The 19549-nt window shown below is 44.9% G+C and overlaps 1 protein-coding gene and 1 pseudogene across 4 annotated transcripts in view; both read right to left on the reverse strand.

Moving 5' to 3' along the window:
* Positions 1-19549, reverse strand: part of ASTN2 (astrotactin 2) — an 895599-nt gene that overhangs the window by 382862 nt on the left and 493188 nt on the right. The window lies entirely within an intron of this gene.
* On the reverse strand, positions 4042-4437 carry LOC132367595 (small ribosomal subunit protein eS12-like; annotated as a pseudogene).

Below are 19549 nucleotides of genomic sequence, written 5' to 3' on the forward strand. Positions count from 1 at the left end.
TTCATTTCTTGTATCCCCTTACGCCTGGCACAGACCCTGGCATACAGATGCAGTCTTTGAGTTCCGTGAAGAGCAGACCTTGAGACAAGGATTTGGGTACAGGTAGTTGATTTGGGAGGTGATCCCAGGAAGCAGGTGAGGGGCTGGGAAGTGAGAGAGACAAGGGAGGGAGGAAAGCTAACAAGGGTGTGTTAATAAGTGGGTCACCATGTGGGAAACGGTTGCAGTCTTGCTGGAGTCTCTCAGAGGCTGGGTACAATGCACCCAGAATCTTTCCACCAAGGGGCAAGGAACCTGGGGTATTTTTCCACCAGCTTCCTGTCTGTCATTTGTTGAGGGTTGTGCCAATTTTCTGAGGGTATTACTCCTACCACTGCCCCCCTCCCAAGTTTCTTCTAAAGCCCGAAGGCAGAGAGAGTCAGGTGTAGCGCATACCTGAAGATGTAGGTGACCGCTGCCAAGAGCCAAGAGGAGGTGGGAAGGACACAGGTAAACAGTAAAGCTCGCTGAGGGCATGCAAGAAGGACCTCTGGGTACTGTGACCACGGTCAAGTCCCTTCGTCTCTCTGGGCATCAGAATCTAACCTTAAAAGGAGAGGTTTGAATCTTTACATTCCCTCCAAGACTGAGTGTCAGTAACTCTGTAAACCAGATGGTCAATCCAGATCCCAGGATCAGAGGCCCTTCTGAAAACTGCTTCGCACACAGATAAAAATGATCTATAACGAGCATTCCACTTGTTAGCTTTTAAGTGTGAGCTTTTCAAGGGTGCAAACATACACGCATAGATATATGTGTACAAGGTGATCACCGAGGCACTGTTTGTAACAGCAAAGCATTGGAAACAACCTAAATAACCTTCAATCAGGGCACTGTGGAATAAAAATGGTATATTCACGTGCTGGAATGTTCTCCTGCAGTTAAAAGGAATGGACTGACTCTATATGTGTCAACATGGGTAGAGCTCAAAAATTATTTCTGAGGGGAAAAGCAAGATGCAGAATGTTATATATAGTATGACACCATTTAAGAAAACAGGCACACATTAGAGCTTCCCTTTGGGTAGGTGACATATATGGAAAAGTATTTTTAAAGGACTGAAAAGCGACAACAAACTCATTTAAAGTTATGTTGGAAAGATTAAAACCGCATTTACACGAGTGGCTAATTTTGAGGAGAGAAACTCAGAAATAAAGAAAGGATGGGACTAGCAATGGTGAATGTGGGTGGGACAGTCAGGGTGGTTTCAGCTTTAGTGATATTTTTCTAATTTATAAAAGCAGAATCGAATCATGCATTTTTAAGTCAACTCTAAAAATGAGAAATGTCTAGTACACAGTCTGGTCATCACAGAAGACAACAATAATGTGGAAAGAGTTTGGAAAATGGAATCAGACCTAGTAATCCTAGCAGATAACTTCTCTGCTAAGAGTCTCTGACTCTCCAGTTGCAAAATGGACTTTGCAAAGCTGAGCGCCAAAAAGTAGTCAATAGTGTCTCCTGTCTGGGGCATAATTTGCATTCACATATTGTTTGTTCCCTGCACCCTGGAAAACAGGACATGCATTTTCTTGCCATGTTTCTTACACTTAAAAAAAAATCACTCCTTTAATGAATTAAAAGGTGAAGTTCCTTCCTAGTCTCCATGGAGTCAGGAAACTGATTTAATGGATTCAGAATTAATGAGTTTTTAAAAGTTTTTCTAATTGTCATAGTGTCAGTCAGGGTTTTAACTGAGCAAGGTTTCAGCTGAACTGGAACACGTCCTTTGCCTTGCTTTGTGGGTATCAATGAGTATTGAAGAGGGGCCACTTCACAAGGACAACACCAGCAGTGGGATCAAAGTCAAAGTGTCATTCAATGACCTTGAGTTAGAACTGGTGGGGTTAAGTCCACGCAGGCGAAGCTGTCAGCGCAGGGGAACATCTTCTGTAAGAGTGTCTTAAGCTTTCAGGAACTTGTGCTTCTACTAGGCTAGTCCTCCGCCTGGAATTCCATCTTTTCCCACAATGTCCACATGCCTACATCCTATTTTTCTTGATGTCATTTTCTCCATGTAGTCTTCATGGATACCTCCGCCCTCCACAACAATGACCATGATGCTGATGGCAGCTACCATTTACAGAGCGACATTAATTACCAGGGACCATGCTGGGTTTTCAGCTAATCCTCATGGCAACCCTGAGAACTAAACATCCATATTCCCATTTTATGGATGAAGAAACCAAGGCTCAGTGAGTGTGGAAGGATGTTAACAGGGAGGGGTGGGGGTCACCATTTTCTAGGGGCTCTGCTTTTTGACACCTCTCTCCCTTATCATGTTCTTGGCTTCTGAGGGTCTACGGTTTTCTTGTTATTGATTTATAGAGAGAGAACTCATTTTCAGAGATTGTCCTGGGCTGTATTCCTTGGGCTTAATCCTCAGAAACAGAAAGTTTAAACACAATCAGAGAAAAACAATAGAGCCCTGTGAAATGATGCATTCTTTGCGGCAGGAGGCTTCCCACTCATACTAGCTAATCCTACAAGATGACTGAGGAAGAGGATGGGACATCTGGCCACCAGTGCAACCCCTCGAGGCTACCCCCAGCTGGGGAGGGTAGGAGCCTCCAGCAGTTTCCAGAATAGTTTCCATCACAAAGTCCCAAGGGTGAGTCTCCAGTAGGAAAAGTCTCTCACCACCAGCCTAAGTGCTCCTTGCCTGCTCCCTCCTCCCTCTACCCACTGTCTCTCCTTCCTCTTCTCCCCTCCACCCACACCTCCTTTAAGTTCTGAGGCTCCACAGGAAGCAAGTGGGAGGAGACAATACATTTATTACACACTGTGAGGGAACCAGCAGTCCGGTTCTATTCTTTAGGGTTTCTTTGCCTTAGGTTAGCTCCTGGCTTGCCAGGCGGTAAAACTATTTACTACATCAAATGAAGATTTTTTTGTGTGGATTTCTTGAAAACCATGATAGAAGTGTGAAAAAATGTGTCCAAGATCAAACGTAGTGGCTATAATTTGCAAGTTCTGAATCCCAAACCCTCTTCTGGTTACTGATATTGTGTGTGTGTGTGTGTGTGTGTGTGTGTGTGTGTGTGTGCTTAAAGCTGCATTATTCCTATAGCAATTCTTACTTTAGCTCCCCTTACATGACTGCTATTGATGTACCTGAATCACCTTGAGAGCAAGACCCAGCTTGGATTCATCTCTGCATCTTCCAACAGCTCAGCATCATAGAATAAGTGCCCGTAAATGATTGTAGGAACAAATGGGAGAGTCAGGGACAACCTCGGTGTGCTGACTCTTAAGCTTTCCTGCACATGACATCTCAGTGCAGACAGCGATGTGGATGGGGCGGCACTGTCCCAGCAAAGGGCAGCCTCTGCAGGACCTCAAAGGTGAGGAGACTGCAGGCAGGAGGCCGGAAAGGCCAGAGCAGCCTGGCAAATTGGTTTGGGACAGGCAGCTCCAAACCACGCAGATAACTGAGACCTGGTTGCTTTGATGATCTCCTCCTTGGAGGAAGGTCACTGAAATAAGATCAGCCTTTCCCAAATTGTTCCGAGGAAGTATGCTAATGGAAAAAGTTCCTGGAGTCAAATATATTTGAGAAATGATGTGCTGAACTAAGTTAAACAAGGTCTTTACTTCAGGACTTTTCAGAGGAAGTGCACATTGTAAATATTCAGAAGGGGAAAAAAATGAAGGCGGCATTTTCCCCATTGATACACCATAAAAACCACGGTCCCAGAGCATTGTATAGGGCTACCATTCCACAGGAAGTGGGTATGACACCCCACCCAACGGCTTAAAGGACAAGTTGTGGGGAACAAAAAAGAGTCCAATGAAATTATCTGAAAGAATAAGAATCATTTCTCAAGAAAGAGGGCTCAGGGGGAGCCAAGACAAGAAGCCCACCTTCTTCCCTCTGCAAAGACTAGCCAACGTCACAGGACAGATAAGGGGCTGTTACGGAATCATGCTTGAAACCTACCTTTCTCTCTCTCTCTCTCTCTTTTTCTTTTTGAGGAACAAGAGCCCGGTTTTTTTATTTGATCAGTTCTTGCATTGGAACTGCTACTCAGTGACATCCTTGGCCTGAGCCTCTGTGCCGTACTCCTTAACCACCACGCAACTGCAACCGACCCCTTTAGGGGGTTTTCCCTCACTGTCCCTTTTACAGAGGCCCACCCACTCCCCTAGATTCTTGCTGTCATCAATCTTAATCAGGTTGATTTGGTGCTCGGCACAAAGGGCCTCCACCCACTTGACCTATATAGGCTCATCGCAGTTGGATGCAAGCACACAGAGACGCGCTTGGTGCTTGTCCAAGGCTTTGGCAGCTTCATGAATTCCACGTGCTAGGCCATGGTGGATGAGGGAGGTCTTCAGCACCTCTTGCAGCGCAGTATTAACGTCCATTACACCTCCTCCGGCAGCGATGCCTTCCTCGGCCAGGGCGGTGGGTTTCGGGTGCAGCCGAATCTCCAGGGCACCGGAGCTTCCGCCTCCGCGCAACTCCGCGGCGGCAGGGGAAGAGCCCTTTCTCTCTTTAAGGAGATATGAACTTCAGAATACTTCCTGAATCTAAACCCTTTTCCCGACCTCTACTGCCACCACCCGGACGCAGGCCACCATCACCTCTCACCTGGATTACTGCAGTATCCTTCTACCTGTCCTCCTCACCTGCGACCTCCCTCCCTTACAGTCTATTCTCAACAAAGCAGCCACAGTGTTCCTTCTGAAAGTTTGGTTAGATCATGTTTCTCTTTTTTTCAGGATCCTCCAATAGCTTTCCATTTCTTTCAGAGGAAAAGCTCAAGTTCTTCAATGACCTGGCCACCTACTGCTCCTTTGACATCACGTCTTACTGCTCTTCTCACTTCCTACCGCAGGAACACGGATCTCATCATTCTTCAAACACCCCAGGCATTCTGTGCCTCAGGGCCTTTGCACTGGTAGTTCCTTCTTCTCGGAATGTTCTTTCCCCAGATATATACACACTCATTCTCTCTTCTTATTTAATTTTATTGTTCAAATGACATATTCTTGGAAAAACCTCCCTGATTATGTTATTTAAAATTGCTACTCTCTTACCATATGACCCAGCAATCCCACTACCGGGCATATACCCAGAGAAAACCATAATTCAAAAAGGTACATGCACCCCAGTGTTCACTGCAGCACTATTTACATCATGGAAGCAACCTAAATGTCCATCAACAGACGAATGGATAAAGAAGATGTGGTACATATATACAATGGAATATTACTCAGCCATAAAAAGGAACAAAATTGGGTCATTTATAGTGATATGGATGAACCTAGAGTCTGTCATACAGAGTGATGTAAATAAGAAAGAGAAAAACAAATATCGTGTATTAACGCATATAAATGGAATCTAGAAAAATGGTACAGATGAACTGGTTTGCAAGGCAGAAATAGAGACACAGATGTAGATAACAAACGTATGGACACCAAGGGGGGTGGGGGGGTGATAGTGGTGGGATGAATTGGGAGATTGGGATTGACATATATACACTAATATGTATAAAATAGATAACTAATAAGAATTTGCTATATAAAAAAAAAATTGCTACTCTCACCCCATACTCCAGACCCCCTTATCCTGCTCTTTTTTTAATAGCACTTATCACCTCTAACTTACTACATACTTTATTTGTCATGTTATTGTCTGTCTCCCCCACCACCACCCCTCTCTGCTTGAATATAATAAGGTCCATGATGACAGGGGTCTTTGTTTTATTTTCTGAAGTATACTTAGCATCTAGAGTGGTGCCTAGTAAATAGTAAATATTTGTGATAGATTGTATTTTCCAAAGATAGCTGCAACACTATCTCCCATCCCACACACACTTCTTCCAGGGTGACCTTGGCACTCTTTTCATTGAATGCTAGGGTCTCTGTCTCTTTTCCTTGAAACTGGCTTGATGTGTATGACTGTGTCAACCAATAAAGTACAGTAGAAATGATGCTCTGTGACTTCCAGGGTTAGGTCATAAAATGCCATCCCATGCACCTTGCTCTCTTGGAACTCGACCACCATACTGCATGGGAGCCCAAGCGGTCCATGGAGAGGCCCAGTTGAAAAGTTATTGGGTCCCTCAACCTGCAGCCCCATCTGAGCTCCCAGCTGGCAGCGAGCACCAACTTGAATGCCATCTTGAAAGTGGAGCCTCTCTCGCCCTAGGTGAACCACTCCAGCTGACTTGCATAGAATGGCTGAATCACTCACACTGAACCTTGCCCAGTTATATAAAGGTTAATGAACAAAATAAATGATCAGGAGAATGGTGTTGCCTCAGCCAGACCACCGGGACTAAACTGGAATTTTACAGTCAGGGATTCCCTGGTAGCATTGAAATCACTCCTCAAAGGCAGGTCGGATGTCAGGGCACTGGTGTGAGAGGCCTAGGCTTGGCAATATCCCGACCTCCATGCCAAGCCCACCTCCTCCTCTTCCTGGACAGGAGACAGATTCCCTCTCTGGGCCTCAGGTTCCTTGTGAGAAGGATTAAATGAGATGACACAGTTAGAGAGTCCAGATCAGGGTGTGGTATGTGACAGTCACAAGACTACTTTGATATTCTTTTCCTTCCATGCAGAGGTCTGGAGCCCAAAGGAAATAAGTCTCGAAAGCCTCTTTGCTTGCATGACCAGGCAGGTGCCCCTGTAGACGGGCTTACCGGGGACGGGCGCGGCTGGCAGTCAAGAAGGGATAGGCTCTCACCTGCCCCCGGGTCTCTGCCAGGAACACTGTTCGCCACCCTCCCTCCCTCTGCTTTTGGCTTCACTAATGCCTGCTAATTGTTTGAGTCTCAGGAATTAATTATTAATTGCATCTAGAAGGCCCCATCAGCCTCCCATGGGTGGGATTTCTGCTGCGTGCCCCAGGGCACCCATCCCTCTACCAACCTGGCCAGCATCACACCAGAAGGTGAGTGCCTTCCATCCCTCTCCTTTGCCTGCACGAGGTGAGGACAGGCACAGGGATTCTCGTGCCTTTGCTGAAGCTCCAGTGCCTACCACAGGGCCTGGCATAACAATGATGTGAATACCTGGGTGAAATTTGTGTCTCTCCAGGACACAGAAGCACCAAGGTTTAAGGCTGTATGAGGCTCCTATGTTGTAGGGGCAGGTACTCTTATAAGGCCATATGATGGTTTCTTCTTAGGACCCTGAGAGTCTGAGATATAACCAAGAGGTGATAGGCGGGACAGCATGACTCTTCTCAGACACTGGTTAGGGGGTGAGGCTGCTCATCTCCAAGAGGCCAGACCATGCTGTGGTTGAGACCTCATCCTGGGGGCCAGACTGCCTGCTCCCCCATCTTGGCTATGTCACTTACTAGCTGTAGGACCTCCAACAACTTACTTAAGCTCTCTGGGCCTCAGTTTCCTCAACTGTAAAATGGGAATAATGACATCACCTACCCCAGGCATTGGAATTGCAGAGATTTCACCAGTTAATATGTGTAAAGCACTCAGAACAGGGTCTGGCATAGTTTAAGTGCTAAGGAGTGTCTGTTATCAATCTGCCTGTTGAGTAGGATCTATATCTGTTCTCTACAGCAGAAAGGTCTGGGCCTCTTCCATCTCTTCAAAAATTCACATAACAAACAGGATTATAAAAATAAACTCGAGATCCAGGCCGTGTGATGAACATCTTTCAGTCCTCCAGTGCTTTTCTGGGACTAAATGCTCCAGAACTCAATTTGGAGGTAATGTCAGAGCTCTGTGTTTGCAGTGAGACTACGAGGCCCAAGCCAAATGTCTCCAGCACTGTCCTCCGAGATAACTCTCCCCCAGCCCTCGAAAGGCCCCTCTACGCCCTCTTTTTGCAAAGAATGGGGAGTAAACCAAGCCTTCGGAAACCTTCCCCGTCTTGGAAGCCTCCTAACACCACCTCCTTCCTCGGAGTCCGGGTTATTTCAGGAGACTAAAAAGATCACCCAGGGAGTTAATCTTTGGGCTTCACTTCTGGGGGAGAGGGTGTGGGCAGGTGGGAGAGACAGATTTTTCTTGTACAGCAGAGCGCGTGTTCTTTTTTGAAAAGTCCTAGCGGAAATAAATGTACGACTTACTGTGGGCTGCGAAGAGCCACCAGCAGGAGCTGGAGTGATACAAAAGGGGCATTTGTGCCGGCACAAAACATTTAGCACTTTACCAAGACGTGCACAGGATATAAAAGGAGACGAAGCCTCCGCGAATCCACCAGGCAAGCGACGCGCTCTGAATGCTGGACGGCCCCTCACGCACCCTGTCCATCGACAGATGAATGGATAAAGAAGATGTGGCACATATATACAATGGAATATTATTCAGCCATAAAAAGAAATGAAATTGAGTTATTTGTAGTGAGGTGGGTGGACCTAGAGATTGTCATAGAGTGAAGTAAGTCAGAAAGAGAAAAACAAATACTGTATGCTAACACGTATATATGGAATCTAAAAAACAAACAAAAAAATGGTCATGAAGAACCTAGGGGCAAGATGGGAATAAAGACACAGACCTACTAGAGGATGGACTTGAGGACACAGGGAGGGGGAAGGGTAAGCTGGGACAAAGTGAGAGAGTGGCATGGACATATATACACTACCAAATGTAAAATAGGTAGCTAGTGGGAAGCAGCCGCATAGCACAGGGAGATCAGCTAGGTGCTTTGTGACCACCTAGAGAGGTGGGATAGGGAGGGTGGGAGGGAGGGATACGCAAGAGGGAAGAGATATGGGGATATATGTATATGTATAACTGATTCACTTTGTTATAAAGCAGAAACTAACAGACCATTGTAAAGCAATTATACTCCAATAAAGATGTTAAAAAAAAAAAAAGTAGGGAAAATATATAGGTGAGAATTCTCAGGAAAGACAGAAACTGGAGAGAAAAAAGCAGCAGTAAGAAGCTAAAAATACCTTCAAGTGAGAACCTTATATTATTATCATATCAATAAATATAAAAATATCTATAAACCTAAAAATTTCTCTGCTTGGTATTTTTCTATTTTCATTCCTCTGTTAGCACTTCTTCATTAATCTTCTTACTGACTTGTAGTAAAAAGTGCTAACAATTACGAAACAACTATTAAGTATTCTTTACATTCTTTAAGAGCATTGCTTGCATTTTCTCATCTAACGCTCAGAACAACCCTTTCAGCTGGAGTATGATTCCCTTTACATAAATGAGAAAACTGAGAACTCAGAGAGGTTAAGAGGCTTGTTCACGATCGATCACTCGGCCGTGAAGTGGAGAAATGTGCACTGGAACCCAGGGTATGCATTCACTGACTGTTTCACAAGAGTAGGTGATAAATTCAGTAGTTTGGAGGACCAGTGCCCTTTTCCTCGGCCCTGTGGTCACAGAGCTGGGTAATGTATTGCTCCCACTGCCGCTTAGAGCCTGGAGGTTGGAGTTACCTATGTTCCAGGCTTTCTTTGGGGCCCAAAAGATACCTCAGCCTTTAGTCTGGGTCCCTAAGGGCACGAGAGAGTGAGCTGCAGCCCCACACAAAGGTCTCTGGGCAGGCTCCAAGTAGTGACAACGCGCCCACAGCCCAGACCCAAGAAAATCTTCCACCCTAGACCTTCCAACCTAGAACCTGGAGTGTGCTTCATCTAGAAAAGCAGGCCTGCCTTCGTGGGTTTTCCCGCTGGTGTTACACACGGCTAAAGAGGGGCCGTATTTCACCCTAGAAATGGCTGCGTTTCAGGAGCAGAGTGTGATTAAGAAAGACGGATGGTGGGCAATATCCTTTACCAACACCTGTACTGTGCGCAGGGATCTATTTGGCAGGAAGGAGCTGTGTAAGAACAAGATCATTACCATTTGAACTAGAAAACAAAACGTGGTGGAGGTGGTGACGAATGGGAGGGGAGGGAAGAAGGAGGGTGACACCGAGGTGGAGAGGTAGGCACTATAGAAAAATGCTGGGCTGCAGGAGGAGCTTCATGCCTGGAACCAGAGGACTGGGTCCTTAAGCCCCAGCTCTGCCACGAACTGACTGAGAAGGTTGGGGCAAGCCTCCGCCTCGCTGGCCTCAGTTTCCCCATCAAACCCCTCGGAGGTCTTGTCTTGCTCAGATACCCAAGGCTGTAAGAGGCACTGTTTGGAGGCGACCACACCCAACGACAGACTAGATCAGCCTGGAGAACGCCGGAACTGAGTACTTAGCCACGTGCTGATGGCATCAGCACCCCCCCCCACCCCCCATTGTGAGAGGCAGGGACCTCTGGCTGTGGAACTTCAAAACTGCAGCGTGAAGGCATGCAGGCTGAGGCTGCGGGATCAGGGAACGGACACTGGCTATGGGGCTGGATGGACCTTCGTCCCAGTGTTTCTACAGATCATGTGGGTTAATAAATTTGCCTTTCTTTGTTTTTTTTGGCCTCACCTCACAGCATGTCTGGTCTTAGTTCCCCGACCAGGGATCGGACCTGTGCCCCCTGCAGTGGAAGCGTGGAGTCCAAACCACTGGACCACCGGGGAATTCCCTAGGTTAATAAATTTGGAGTTAACAACTTCAAAAAGGGAAAGAAAGATGAAAGGCACTAGGATAAGACAAAAAGAGACTTTAGAGTTAAGTGGATTAGGGCGGGGGTACCCACCCCTACACTTGTTTGCTTTGTAAGCTCAGGCAAGTCGCAGTTCTCCAAGCTGGCCTTTTTCCTCGTCTGGAAAATGGGGATAAGGACCACCCCACAAAGCTATTATGAATATTACATGGAATAACGGTTTGTAAATTCTTAGCAGAGAGCCCGACATAAAAATAAATGACTTTTAGTTGCAGTGGTAAATGGGAGTGTTTTCTTAATTTCACTTTCAGATTTTTCATCATTAGTGTATAGAAATGCAAGAGATTTCTGTGCATTAATTTTGTATCCTGCTACTTTACCAAATTCATTGATTAGCTCTAGTAGTTTTCTGGTAGCATCTTTAGGATTATGTATAGTATCATGTCATCTGCAAACAGTGACAGCTTTACTTCTTCTTTTCCGATTTGGATTCCTTTTATTTCTTTTTCTTCTCTGATTGCTGTGCCTAAAACTTCCAAAACTATGTTGAATAACAGTGGTGAAAGTGGGCAACCTTGCCTGGTTCCTGATCTTAGTGGAAATGGTTTCAGTATTTCACCATTGAGGATGATGTTGGCTGTGGGTTTGTCATATATGGCCTTTATTATGTTGAGGAAAATTCCCTCTATGCCTACTTTCTGGAGGGTTTTTATCATAAATGGGTGTTGAATTTTGTTGAAAGCTTTCTCTGCATCTATTGAGATGATCATATGTTTTTTCTCCTTCAATTTGTTAATATGGTGTATCACATAGATTGATTTGCGTATACTGAAGGATCCTTGCATTCGTGGGATAAACCCCACTTGATCACGGTGTATGATCCTTTTAATGTGCTGCTGGATTCTGTTTGCTAGTATTTTGTTGAGGATTTTTAGAGAAATGGAAATAAAAACAAAAATAAACAAATGGGACCTAATGAAACTTAAAAGCTTTTGCACAGCAAAGGAAACCATAAACAAGACGAACAGACAACCTTCAGAATGGGAGAAAATATTTGCAAATGAAGCAACTGATAAAGGATTAATCTCCAAAATTTACAAGCAGCTCATGCAGCTCAATATCAAGAAAACAAACAACCCAATCCAAAATTGGGCAGAAGACCTAAATAGACATTTCTCCAAAGAAGATATACAGATTGCCAACAAACACATGAAAAAATGCTCAACATCATTAATCATTAGAGAAACGCAAATCAAAACTACAATGCAATATCATCTCACACCGGTCAGAATGGCCATCATCAAAAAATCTACAAACAATAAATGCTGGAGAGGGTGTGGAGAAAAGGGAACCCTCATACACTGTTGGTGGGAATGTAAATTGATACAGCCACTATGGAGAACAGTATGGAGGTTCCTTAAAAAACTAAAAATAGAACTACCATACAACCCAGCAATCCCACTACTGGGCATATACCCTGAGAAAACCATAATTCAAAAAGAGTCATGTACCACAATGTTCATTGCAGCTCTATTTACAATAGCCAGGACATGGAAGCAACCTAAGTGTCCATCGACAGATGAATGGATAAAGAAGATGTGGCACATATATACAATGGAATATTACTCAGCCATAAAAAGGAACAAAATTGAGTTATTTGTAGTGAGGTGGATGGACCTAGAGTCTGTCATACAGAGTGAAGTGAGTCAGAAAGAGAAAAACAAATACTGTATGCTAACACATATATATGGAATCTAAAAAACAAACAAAAAAATGGTCATGAAGAACCTAGGGGCAAGACAGGAATAAAGATGCAGACCTACTAGAAAATGGACTTGAGGACACGGGGAGGGGGAAGGGTAAGCTGAGACAAAGTGAGAGAGTGGCATGGACATATATACACTACCAACTGTAAAATAGATAGCTAGTGGGAAGCAGCTGCATAGCACAGGGAGATCAGCTCAGTGCTTTGTGACCACCTAGAGGGGTGGGATAGGGAGGGTGGGAGGGAGGGAGATGCAACAGGGAAGAGATATGGGGACATATGTATATGTATAACTGATTCACTTCGTTATAAGCAGAAACTAACAGACCATTGTAAAGCAATTATACTCCAATAAAAACGTTAAAATAAAATAAATGACTTGATAAACAGAGGCTATCACCTATATGCTCCCCCTCCCCATTGAAAACATCATCATCTTCATTATCACCGTTGCCATCCTCAGCCTGGATAAGGAAGTTTTCTCTTTTTATTTTGGTGGTTTCACTTCTCTAAAGGCTCTCGCAGAGCAGACGGAGAGCCCTGTTCTTTGTGGCCCCAGAGGGAAGCTAGGATCCACAGGAGGTGGGGAAAAGACAGGGTGATAACAGCACACACTTGGCACACTCTGTTCTGCTTGTTCTTGTTTTAGGGGCTGGGTATACAGAACTGAAAACAACATAAGCATATCATGTGTAATATTATACATGCATTATACACTAATAACATATGCATGCACAAAGTGGATTCAAGAGACCTGGGTGAAGTAATGGAACCAGACACAAACATCTGGGAGATGTGTAAAAGCTTGGAATGCTAGAAGGAGAACAAGCAGGCCAGGGATGGAGGGAGTGAGTGAGGGCGTGGTAGGAAATAGCAGAAGTCGGCAGAGGCCAGCTCAGAAAGGGTTGATAGTGGAAAGGATGTTGGATTCATTCTAAGTATGCTTAGATGGTTAATGTCATCGGGGGTGGCATTGGAGCAGGGGGTGGTATGATATGATTTTTATTTTAAATGATAATTCCAGCAGTTATGTGGAGAATGGACTTGGTGGGGATGAGCAAGAGGGGAAGCAGAGACCAGTCTTGAGGCTTGATACTGGCTTGAACCCGGAGGTCAATTGAGGGTGTTGAAACATTTTTGAATAATGGATATATTTTCAAGGTGGATATATTTTAAGGTAGATGTACTTTCAAGGAATATTCTCAAAACAGGATCTGCTGACAGTTTGGACGTGGACACGAGAGGTAGAACTAGTCAAGGATAACTCCAAGTGTTTGCGCCTGAGTAACAGGGCACATGGACGTCGGTGCCTTTTCCAGGATGGGAGACTGTGGGAGGAGCAGGTGGAGGGCATAATGAGTTCGGTTCCAGACATGCAACGTTTGAGATGCCCATTAACCATTCAAATGGAGGCATTTATGAGGTTGGGGCTGAGCTACTTGGCATTTAAAACCAGGGCGCTGAATGAAATCCGTGTGGGAGGGAGAAGTTGAGGAGTGTGCTGGGGTGACCTCTAACATTTAGAGGTTGGGAAGCAGGGAGGCTCCAGCAGAGGCCAGCGAGTCAGAGCTGCCTATGAGAATCAGGAGAGAGTGTTGCCTTAGAATAAAGAAGATGTTTCTGGCAGGAAGGAGTGACCAGCTATGTTACACAAAAGGGTCCAGGAAATAGAGACTGAGAATTGGTCATTGAAATTTGGGAAGACCAAGGTCACTAGGGACATTGACAATGAGATTTGAGTGTGTTGCTTGGAGGGAAGGGGGGGTAAGAGCCTGGTGGAAGCGGATTCAAGAGAGAAGGAAGGTGAGACACTGGAGGTGGTGAATACAGGTAACTCTTTAGAGGGGTTGTGCTATAAAAAGAGGGCAGAGAATTGGAGTGGAGCCCAATTCCTATGGAGGGGTCAGGAAAGGGTTTTGTTTTGTAAAATAAGAGATCTGAAAACATGTTTATATTGATGGACATGATCCAGGAGAGGGGAGAAACTGCAAAAGCAAAGTCTACAGTGGTGGAAAGGGAGCCCAGTGCCTGAGTTCAGGGACAGTCCAAATTCTGTGGGACCTGCGCTGATGCAATCCGAAGAGGCTTCTTTTGAGAAAAAGAATTCAAAATCATGAATTCAAAATCAGTTATGGAAATGAATATTTACTTAGTACGAGAAGAGAAATCATAGCAAATCAGCAACACTTTAAAGATGCACGTTATCTTTCTTCTGAGATTTCTTTAGGACGGGATTTCTCAGTCTGCACAAGATTGACATTTTGGGCCAGATAATTCTTTGTTGGAGGGGGGTGTCCTGTCCTGTGCATTGTAGGATGTTTAGCAGAATCTCTGGTGTGTACCCACTAGATGCCAGTAGCAGCCGTCCCCCAATTTTGACAACTCACGATGTCTGAGACATTGCCCTCCACCACCTTGAGAACCATAGGCTTTAGATAATTTACTTGAAATGCTAACATACAAATGTATGTATACATGGTCACAATCTCCACCTCAAATATATACAAGCTCTAGAAACCTCTAGCACTGACAGGCGCCAGGGAAATAAAGGTCTCTGAAGCTTAGGCTCCCTTTGCTTCTGATAAATCCACCTCTGCTGAGTAGAGGGCTTGCACTTAGACTGGAGCAGGGAGAACACCCATCATAAAAGAAGGCAAATACATCCTTTAGCCAGATTCACCAATTTGTAACATTTTGACACATTTGTTTTCTTCTTCTCTCTCTTTCTCTCTCTCCCACACACACATATTGTTATCTATTTTCCTGAGCTATTACAATAGTTTTCAGACATCATGCCTCTTTACCCTTCATGTTTCACTGTGTATTTCCTAAAAACAGGAATATCCTCAGAATAGTTGTCAACCTCAGGAAATTGCACATGGATATGATACTTTTATCAAATCTAACTTCCATACTCTAATTTTTTTCAATTGACCCAATTATGTCCTTTATAATTGTCTTTTCCATTTTCCATCCAGTACAGGCGAAACAGGAGGGATGGGGCAGGGCACAACCTTTGAAAGAATGACATAGCCCGAGGACATGACATAAACTGATTAGAACCAAATGGGTCCAAGATGGCAGACAAGTCAACTTCCACTAGACCTTGAGCCTCAGTATACGCTGACATCAGCAAGCTAAATGACACGCCCACAGGCGCTATGACAGTTCCAAGGCCGACCATAAGGATCAAAAAGTGGGCGGTGGTCCAATTTCTGGAAATCCCCTCCCCTTCCTGAAATAGCTGGAATACTCCTCCCACTCATTAGCCTTTGAAATGACCCACCCCTATAAAAACTGACAACCCCATACCCTGGTGTCCTTCTCACCTTCTGAGATGGCCCACACTCTGTGGAGTGTTTCTCTCTAAATAAATCCACTTCTTACCTATCACTTTGTCTCTCACTGAATTCTTTCTGTGATGAGACATCAAGAATCTGAGCTTCATTAAGTCCTGAAACCAAGTGTGTGATCTCAGTTGGAAGACTGTGGGTTTTGGCCAGGTTCGAGTCCTGGCCGCATGGGTTCAAGTCCCGGCCACGTGGGTTCAAGTCCCAATCAGGGTTTTGGTTGGGTTCGAGTCCCGGCTGCATGGGTTCAAGTCCCAATCAGGGTTTTGGCTGGGTTCAAGTCCCAGCTGCGTGGGTTCAAGTCCCAATCTGGGTTTAGGCTGGGTTCGAGTACCGGCACAGGGATTCAAGTCCCAATCCGAGGTGCGCGGTTTCACAGGACATGTTCCAGGACCATATATTACTTGTAGTTCTCATGTTTCTTTAGTCACTTTTTATCTGGAATCTCAGTTTGTGTTTGTCTTTCATGCCAGTGACATTTTTGAAGAATAAAGGCCAGTTTCTTTCCTCTAATGTTCAATAATAAAATATTTGGTATTTGGTAATTTCTATATGTTTACATTTTAATAATAAAATAGTTTGAATCTGCAAAAAAAATAAATAAATAGAAGAAAAGAAGGCAGGGCAGAGTTTAGGGTATGGATACCAGTAAACTAATAGACTCGAATCTTCTCATTACTTGTGTTTTCTCAGTGCAATAAAAAGCAAGGGCCTCCACTGAGAGTGTGATGGCAGGAGGCTGTGTTAGAGTTTTGCAGGAAGGGAAGGAATGAAGTAGTCACTCTGTAGAGTAAGAGAGTGAGCGGACTGGGGTTCCTGTAAGCCTTGTAACGGACTGGAAGTGGGATAGAGAAAGAAGACCAGTCCGGGCGGCTCGAGGCTGGGATGGGTGCCTTATAAATAAGTGCACGCCTCATCGCCGGAGCAATCTGCCCTGTGATGGGCATTCAAGCTGCAACGGCAGGGCAGACCACATGGTCCTACTACTCCTTCTAGGTCTGGGATTCTGTGATTATAGAGCAAAGCAACCCGATGCCCTAGACTTTACCACGCAGAACTACTCCGCGGCACCTTCACTCCCAAGAGCGTAAGGTCAGTCCCATAAATAACGGCTGTGTTGGCTGAGCACACTGGCCCTGAGTGGGGCTTTCTAGGCCTCATCTCATTCAATACTCTCAGCAAGCTAAGAGAATTCTAGAAAGCGTGAGTCATGGATCCACTGTCACACAGCTGGTGGAAATGGTGTGACCCAAATCGAGGAACATTCTACAAAATGCCTGACCAGTATTCCTCATGACTGTCAAGGTCAAAAAACAAAACAAAACACAAGTGAAGACTGAGAAACCGTCTCAGACCAGAGGAGACTGAGGAGACATGATAACTCAATGCAATGTTATATCTTGGATTGGATTCTGGAACAGAAAAGAGGGTATTCCTGGAAAAACTGGTGAAATTCAAATCAAGTCTCGGGCTTCATGAAGAGTAAGGTACTGATGTTGGTTTCTTAGTTCTGACGACTGTGTCATGGTAAGATGTTAACATCAGAGGAAAACAGGTGAGGTGCCAATGAACACTCTCAGTATTATCTTTGCCATCTTTCTGTAAATCTAAAATGAGTTCAAAATAAAAAATTCCCTAGAAACAACAATAACAGCAGTAGTAGCAGCAGCAGCAGTAACAAAAACAAAGACGTGACTAATTTCCAGGCATTCTGACTCCAGGAGCTTTGCTTGTCTGTGATGTTCCGGCCACTGGGAGCTGGAGGTAGTTATCCTGCCTTCAACATGATGTGTCTAAGGCCTCTGCTTTCTGCTTTTACACCGACATGTGTCCTCCAGCCGAGAGGCAGCCTGGTACGGTGCAAAGGGACGGCTTTGAATCCAGGCGAAAGCTGGTTCAGCATCAGCTCGCCTATTAACTAACCATGTGTCTGTAGAGAAATCACTTTCCACCTCAAACCTTTGGTTTCCTGCATCTGTAAACTGCAGCCCATACATAATCTCTTCCTGACCCAGGCTTCACGTGATACTCCAAATGGAAACAGAGAAAAGCACGACACTTGGCACGCAGTAGGTGCTCAATAAACACGAGGTCAGGCTTCTTTCTTAAGAGCTCAGAACCAAGAGCAAACCCGGCCTCTTTCTTTCTGACAAGAACCTTTCATGTTTGATTTATAGGCTGGTTTAGGTAGTTGAATTTTAAATAATTCATAGCCTTGCTGTTAATATTTGTAGTTGTTGAATTCCTCTAATAAAACATTTAGGGATTTCTTCCCTCCCTGAAGTGTATTTCGCCCGGAGAATGATATGTTTTCTGAAATCTAGGACTTGGCTGCCCTCTCTTTACTTTCCTTTCTGCAGCTAATCCTGTCTATTGCTGTGGCAGGGGTGAGAGATGCCAGCTTGGGTTTTGCTAAGTAGCTATGGGTGTGCAAAAAATAGGGGCATCAATTCAACTGTGGCTGCGGCTTGGGAGATGGGATCACCTTATTAGGACCTGTGTGGTGGTTCCGAATCGACTTCTTATTAGAGCTGAGTTTGAACTCAGATTTGCCATGTCCTCACTGTGTGATCTCATACAGGTAACCTAACCTTTCTGTGCCTTTGTTTTCTCGTGTACAAAAATGGGAATGAAAACACTCTTAGTTACTTTGCCTGGCATGCTTCTGGGTCTTCAGATTCTGCCCGCACCCATAGAACCTGCTCTTCCTAATCCTTCCCAGCCTCAGCCCCTGCCTCGTGCATTTGATGTGACAAACAGACTTCCCATTTATTCCTTTTTCCTCTCACTTTGGTTTGGGCCATTTCCACGAGAACCCCAGTCTCTTTCTTGGACAAAACCCTGCTGGCTTTGTCATTTCTCAGTTGCCCTAAATTTGGGGGAAGGGACGGATGATTCGAGCATGCTGTGGCATTTTCTTAAGGAGGCTCTGGTTCCCTCTCAAAGATGCAGGAGAGTCTGAAACACAAGGCAAGCTTCCCAGGTGCCAACTGTATTGTTCAACGAATATACTCCCCTTTACGGCACTTATATTTCATTCTCTACTGCCAGAATGGAGACACATGCTGCGTTTCTGCATTCGTAATTGGGGAAGAACAGATGGGAGAGATGCAGTTGGAAGTAATGCTGTCATTAAAATAATCTATACTGCTCGTAACACTCTGGCATGTGCGAGAAGGTGAGTAGAGCCACGTGGACCAAGTGTCTTCACATCCATTCCTCGGGGAAATTATGGGGGGGTTCGTGCTTTGGTAATATCCACATTCCCTCATGGCATACCTCTGTGGGTGCACCTCTACCTCCGGGGCCCCGAAGACAAGAAAAGGTGCAGATTGGTGGAAATATTTCCTTAGGTGGGGTGGGCATTCTGGAGAAGAACAGCACGGGCAAAGGTGCAGAGTCTGGAAAATAGGGGGTGTTTTCAATTACTAGTAAGAAGAGCAGCTTGGCTGGGGTGGAGATCTTTTTAGGGAAGGAGTGGGGAATGTGGCCGGAAGAAGAACAGGGGCCATGGTGTTGAGGGTCTTAATGCCAAGAAATGTTGAATGAGAATCCCTAAGGTTGGTACCGAGAGCCCTGGCCTGGGAGTCCGGCTCAGTTCAGGCTGTTACTAACTAACTATGTGAACATGGGAAAGACCTATCTTTCTTGGGCCTCAGTTCTTCATCTGTAAAGGGGAGTATATTCTTTGATGATCCAAGTAAAGTCTTCAGTAGCTTGAAGGACAGTAGCTCCGAACTTCAGCAGGACACATCTAATTCCTGAGTATTTATTCTCTTCTGGCCATGAAGGTCAAGTTTAAACTGAGGTTATCCCAGTCCCTATTGTTTTATTATTAATAATAATAATAATAATAATAATAATAATAATAATAAGATAATAAGGCTCCCTGTTACTGAGGGCCTACTTTGGGCCAGG

Source organism: Balaenoptera ricei, chromosome 6 (assembly GCF_028023285.1).
Source record: "Balaenoptera ricei isolate mBalRic1 chromosome 6, mBalRic1.hap2, whole genome shotgun sequence".
Lineage (NCBI taxonomy): Eukaryota > Metazoa > Chordata > Mammalia > Artiodactyla > Balaenopteridae > Balaenoptera > Balaenoptera ricei.